Source organism: Rhagoletis pomonella, unplaced genomic scaffold, assembly GCF_013731165.1.
Source record: "Rhagoletis pomonella isolate Grant_MI unplaced genomic scaffold, Rhpom_1.0 Rhpom_scaffold_00005, whole genome shotgun sequence".
In the NCBI taxonomy this organism is placed as follows: domain Eukaryota; kingdom Metazoa; phylum Arthropoda; class Insecta; order Diptera; family Tephritidae; genus Rhagoletis; species Rhagoletis pomonella.
The window spans coordinates 39,520,422-39,527,586 of NW_023458559.1; positions in this window are offsets into that span (position 1 = coordinate 39,520,422).

Sequence of the window (7,165 nt, forward strand, 5' to 3'; positions counted from 1 at the left end):
TTTTTTTCTGCTAGACTTTCGCGTTTTTCCGCTGTCAGTTTTTGAATTTGCATTCCTAAAGTGGTTGGTCGGCTGCACTTCACTACAGTCAGTCACTCTCTGCTATCTGCCCTTTCGTCCTGCTACGGTGGCGGTGGCGCACGTTACAGTGATTGAGTGATTTAATGAGTTCGTTTGCATGCAACTGCGGGATTGGCAATTGCACTTGTACTTAGATATGCACGTATGTATGTATGTATGTTTAAGTATGTAAATTTAAATTTGTATACGCATACGATGTCCTTCTACATGCAGTTGTTTATCATTTGCGGTTCGCTTCTGCTATTTATCTTGCATGGCTTTGTATTGATTAACATTGTGAGCACAAAATCTGCAGTGAGGGCGAAAAGGGTTAGTAGAATATGCAATACTCCCTTTTTTTTGTTTTACATTGACAAAAAGTCCATCTCACGTTCAGCTCATTCAAAATGCGAATGAGTTTAGCTTGATAATGAGGTAGCAGTTTTGTTGATACAACGAAAGCCGAAATTAAGGGCAAGAGCTGGTTAGCGGGTGGTCGTGGTCCATGTATTCAAGTTTAATGAAAACATTTTGTTCGACGTAATTTTAATTGAGTAAGTATCTGCAGCTACAAAGTACGATGAAAATTGCAAAGAAGAGAATTTTGCATTTTAAAATTAGGTTTCATCTTACCATTATCTGGAATTCAGCATTTATAAATTAGTGGTCTCATCCACATCCTTGGTACTATATACATATTTATGTACATTAGATCGTATCACTTGGGGTTGATTGGAATGGTGGATTGTAGGGGGTCATAAAACCCAAAAACAATTATTCCAAGCCCTCCATTGCACTTAAGGCCTGGAATTTAGAGGATAGGGTTATATGGGTGGGGTTGGGTATTCATTACTCCCCTGCCAAGTTACCAGACTACTTAGCAGTTTGTAGAGGCAAATCAAATATATTTCGTCACTTATCAGTATATCAAAACCGTTCGACCCAAATAAGTATGTACCATCTAAGTCTGGCGAAGGCCGGGCAGCGGCAAAGAAAATATTCTGTACAATCATCATCTTCTGAACCAGCTGTATGGAGTGGATCGTCAATGATGCCTAAGGAAACCATACATCGTCGCCATGAAAGATCACCCTTCTCTGTCTGAGATGAAATTTTTCTAAAATATTGGCAGGCCTCCTTAGGATACACTTGGTTGTTTTGAACGGCTCTCGGGAGTTATATTCATGAATTCCTTAATGTACCCATTTGTTCCCGCTATACTTAGCCCTAAAATTGGCGGCGGTCAAATTGGAGGCTCCAGAGAACCGCAGTTCGCCAATCCATTAGCCAGTTCATGGCTTGAATACTACGGTGTGGGCACCCACATAAGATCAAACTCATTCGTCCATACAATGGAGTTCACCGTCAACGAAGTGTTGTGAGCAGTTACCAAGGCCAAGGATCGTTGCCATTTCACCTGAAGCTGTAAAGCATCTAAAGTTACAATCCACGTATTACCCAGCTCCAGTACCATTTTAAGCCTTTGAGCCGGCAGTATAGAAATACTTTACCGGGCTCGCCAAGGGAGTGCCTGAATCTCTCCATTGCTCGCTTGAAGAAAAGTTAACGACGTAAAGGAGACTGATTGAAAACAATTCAAAATTCGCATTAAGAGCCGATATTAGATGCTTCAAGGCGGCATATCGAGTACGATGTAAGGGAATTGAAAGCCTCGGTCTGTCGGTTCGACGGTTTAAGAACGAAGGTAGCTGTGGTATTTACCAAGTATTAGCTATGTATGTCTAGGTAATCGATTACATTATCAGAAGAAACCTGCGGCAGCAATTTTGATTATTTTTAAGATGAATAGTTTACATGGGGTACTGGCCATACTGAACTTACCATTACTGAACTCTGCACGGGAGACCTGCAAACAATTCAGCCAATAGGCTAAGTAAGTGGATGCTATTTAAAACGTAAGTGGATAGCGCGGGTCAACTATCGCATCAAGTTCATTAATTTGTAATATTATTTAGAATGGGAAAAGTAGTTGACGTCAAATTCGCTGATATCTCCTCTTTTTTCTGGCAGTCAAAACAACTGAGCTGTTATTTATATCACTACCAACCTTCATGCACTATCTAAACCCAGAAGCTTTTGTACGGCGCTCGCTTAAGAAACTTCACCCATGTACAAAGAAAGATTTCGATACAGTCTGTCACATACTGCTTGAGTAAATTAGAAATCTGCCCTACCACCTAGTAGCCAACGCAATATCGAATGTTTGGTGTCGTTACAAGATTGAATTTAAAACAAAAAATTATCAAAATGAGGATCATTCTCTTCGCCACTTTTTCACTTCTGAAATTACACAAAAAAAAACGTTGAAACCCATAAACTTAATATTGGGTCATAGAATATGTATGGATCTGTATTTCGTTTTTCCAGATAAGGTCACTGTCCCAAGATATTTTCTTTTTTATGAAAAACATCAAACTTTAGAAAGGAAAAATTAAGAAAAAAGCAAATCTGTTGTATTTTTTTCCTCTGTATTAAAGCCTGTTCTTTTTCAAAAAAAAATCAAGCTTCTAACGATGATATAACGATGGATAGATAAACAAGTTGTGAATGGTGAAATTAAAATGTGCAATCATTTTTTGTATGAAATAGGAGCAGGAAATAATGTTACTCATACGCAGTGTCGTACATGGCAGTAGTCTCCGACATGGCGTATGAGTAACATTTTCCATGTTAAATTTTTAATTTTACTTAAAATAAAAAAATCTTGAGAAAATTAGAAAAATGGTAAACAGATCCGTAATCTACGACCCAAAATTAAGTTTATGTGTCTCAGGGTTCTTTGTGTCATTTTAGCATACCTACAGCTATTTCGAGATGATGAAAGTCGGGCAAGCATATGATCTGTAGACATGTATGATGAGATGCCATAGGATCTATACTTCCCGGGGCCTTAACAAGATAGCGGAAATATATTTGAGAATATCGTCGCAACTGCTTCTAGATTTTTGCTATTCAAAAACTACTTGGCGGATATGATCTAAAGTTTCTTTAAAATAAAACTTGAACAGTTGAAGGAATTGAGAAGTAATTCGACCAGACGGCATGATTTTGTGCATAGTAAAGATTCGAATGCATTCGAGAGATTTGAAGGTTAAGCATGTCTACTACATTTTCTAGATTAGCAGCCGGGTTGCAACTTTCGCTTTCGTTAAAACTTCATTGGCAAAAATGCTAAATGAATACTCAAGTATATAAAACAAAGTTGTTTAAAGGCCCCATTAGTGGTGCCATATTGGCATCTCTGCCAGCGATTATTGGTGTCATACCATAATACCGTCGCCATAACCATAAGCAGATCTGAAGCCTCTGGCAAAGTTATGGCTATGGCGTTATGGTTACGGCACTTCTAACTGCATCTTAATTAGTAGGAAAAATGTAAAACAGAAACGAAAGAAGAGTGACAAAAGAAAAAAAAGAGTGTGCTTGTTCAATATTTTGAGGAGCTTCATTGAAGAAAAAAATGTAAATGGTTTCTTATCACGATTAATTGTGGCATCGTAAAAGTTCTTAAATTTAAAAAAGATGTTTTCCAAATGACGTTATCGTAGATATTCCTTGATTAGAGATTCCTATCTTACTGTCTTCATAAAATCCCTCGTTTTTACTTAAGGCTTCATTATGCTCAAATTCTCCACCGAAATTATTTATAATCATAATACTGATGCTGCTTTGTGACACATTTACCAAAAATTCTTGCCCTACTAACCGCTGGTAACTGACGGGCAATAATAGCAAATTTTCTGAAGTCCCTTTGCTGTCTTTTCTCGCACATTAGGACGCATCTCCTCACAGACATTGTTAAAAGGATCTCTCTCAAGGATTTGCGCTTTTTGCGAAGGCTGACTCTTAATTTTCTTTGCGAGTCGGCGTGAATATCTCTTGTTTACGCTTGATTGGAAAATATATAATCCAAATTAAGGCTGCTATTTTTTTACTATTGACTTTTATTTTTCCTATTTATCATTAAAAGGCAACAAATTTTACAGCTGGCCCTTGCGTCCGGATAAAACATTAAAATTAGGCTAGGCAAGTTTTAGCGACAGCGCGGACAAAATCGCAGATTTTAGAGATCGCCAAAAGTTCGGATAAAATCCTAGCTTCAGAATTTTTGGCATTTTAGCGATAGCGAAGGTTATTTGATTATTTGTTTGCGGAAGAAAATGTTAATAAATGTTGCTCATACGCCCGGTGGAACGATCTGAAAAAGCATACTTAGTACTTAGTATGTACATTGTACAATGTACATTGTACATACACTATACGATAGGAATATGCATACCCTAGGTATGTCAAATTTCAAACTCAATTTATTTTTTCAAAATCATTGGCCATGTCTTCGCTTGTTTGAGGTCTTATACCATTTCAAAAAATCAAGTCAAAGGAATTCAATTTCGAATACAAAGTAAAATCTTCGGCCTTATCTAAGGGTACGTTCACACAGAAAGCGGAACTGAGCCGAGCGAAGCCGTTCTGCGGGGAGGAAAGCTTTCAAATTGCAGTAGCTACATATATGAAAGTGTTCATACAGCAAGCTTTTTCAGAAGCGTTTAGAGCTGAAAGCAAAGCATTTTTTGATTTTGAATTTTCTATTAAATTTCTTAGCTTTATGCCGCTGCTTATATCAAAATATCAAATATCAAAAAGAATTTGTCAACTAATCTTTTTAATTAAATTGAGCAAATATTTTTTCCTCTTTTCATTGGCGGTAAGTTTTTCAGCATCTTTGCAGCTGACTCCACGAGAAAAGCTCCGCTCTTCCTCGTTCAGTGTGAACACCTACAGGTTCGCCTCGCTCCGCCTTTCTTCGCTCGGTACCGTTCGGTTTTCTGTGTGAACACACCCTAAACAACAACAGCAATTGTGAGCAACAAAAATTTATGGATAACCTTTTATAATATAAGCTTAACTTTATAAAAGGGACTCAATACTTAGTGTTGCCACCCTTCGCGTTAATTACAGCCAACAGACGGCGCGGCATACTATTAACCAGACTTTGAAGCATTTTTTTTTTAGATATATTATTCCAGGTCTCTTGCAATTTATGAAAAAAAGCCCCAAATCAGCACACTTTCCCCTCCGAACTTAATTTTGTTTTGCACGCTCTTAGATTACAGCTTCTCATTACTCGTTCGCCACATTTTTTGTCTTCTTTATAAATAAATAAAATAAATAAAGAGAAATTTTTAGTATTACTTTATATGAAAGGAAATGCAAAACACCGTCAGACAAAAAAAGAAATTTTAAATATCAACTAGCGTCTTAAAATTTGCACTTTAATCTGCTAAAATTTAATGGGCTATAAAACTGCATACCTAAAATGTTTCGCAAAATTTTGAATAAAAAGTTTGAAATATTTGGGTGATTTTGCTAAAATTTATTGAAATTTTAATAATTTTTGTGCAAATATTGAATTGTGGATTTATATGGTGCCTGTTATATAATGCGCTAAACTTTTATAAAAAAATATGAAATATCGTATAAACAAAAGAAATATAGCCAAACTGATCAAAATAAAAAGTTTCGATTATTTCTTCCACCACTGTATGTATTTACAAATGCATACAAATTAAAAAATAACAAATTTGAAATAAGGTTTAATAAAAAAAAAACCAAACTATCTTAAACATGATTTTCAAGTAGGTACGCTGCATCAGTAATTGCTCTTCGAATACTTCTCATTCACTTTAAATACTATGTATGTATATCCTTAAAATTCTTTAGCTAACAAGCAAAAAACGACAACACTTGGGAATAAATTTCAGTTATTCTTTCAATTATGTGTTCCACTTGTGCAGCTTTTTGCTATCATCCGCTAAAAATTACCCACCACTGCCGCTAAAGGCTGCCAGTACTATAGCACCTAAATGATCCCAATCAGACTCATCTGAACTGCCCATGGCCGCCTGCTGTGGTAATTTTTGCAACATGACTTTTAAATTTGTTGCAAAATTACAAAAGAAAAGAAACAAAAAAAAACGAATAATAATAATCTGCAAGAATTTGTGACCACAAAAAGCATTAGAAATTAACATAATCCCAGCACGAAAGACTTGAGAATGTTTACATTTCTCGTACAATCAAAGAAACAAAACATAAAAACAAAAAACCGGAAAAAAGAAAAGAAAGTGCAAAAGCAAAAGTAAAGTAGAAAAACGATACCTGACGCGTAGACAGAATACATAAATGCATAAAAAGGTCATTGAGAGCAAACAAAAAAAGCAAAAAAAAAAACGGAAAATTATTCACCAGGAAAAGATTCAAACTAAAAATCAACAAAAACCCAAAGTAAGCATAAAACATTAAACTTTCAACAATGCGCGTATACTTTTAAAAGAGAAGCGATGCATATGTATGTATGTATGTATATGTATCTAGCAGCTTGCATAAAATATCAGACGGGCTGAATGTGTTTGTGTGTGTGTACAACTAGAATAAAAGGTCAAGGGCGCACTTGCTAAGCTCATGTGTATACATATATAGGCTCGTATGTGTGTTTATGTATGCATGTACATAAATACGCTTGTGTGCGCTTAGACTTGTATTAGTTTGTTGGCAGCTGCGCCAAGTTGGCACTTGGCAATTCACAGTTGGTTGGCTCACAGCAAGTTGCCTGAATGAGGCGAGCTGTTGTGGACAGTACTTTCGACCATAACGCCAATAATGTGTTGTTGTTGTGGTTTTTTTTTCAAACCAAGCTGATCTTAGCAAAGCTGCCAAATATGGAGAAGCAAAGAAAAATCACTACTATACAACTCAGAAGCAAATAAAACACCAAGCAAAAAGTATGTGCTGGCATTTCTTAAAAATGTTTGCGTTTTCTTGTATGAGCGCTGGCTATTACTTTTTTTTTGCAAATTTTTTATTCGTCTTTTTTTACATTTTTGCTTCATTTTTGCTACTTTTTTGTACTCGTTACTTTGCCTTTTTTTTGTTTTTTTTTTTGCCTGTCACTTCACTGCACTGTGATTCACTGAGTGACATAGCTAAGCAACAAGGTTTTCATCTTCCCCTACGCTTTTCTATGCCAAGTTGTGAAAGCGAAAAATTTTAAGTATTTTCTGCTACGTTGCCTGCAATGATTTTT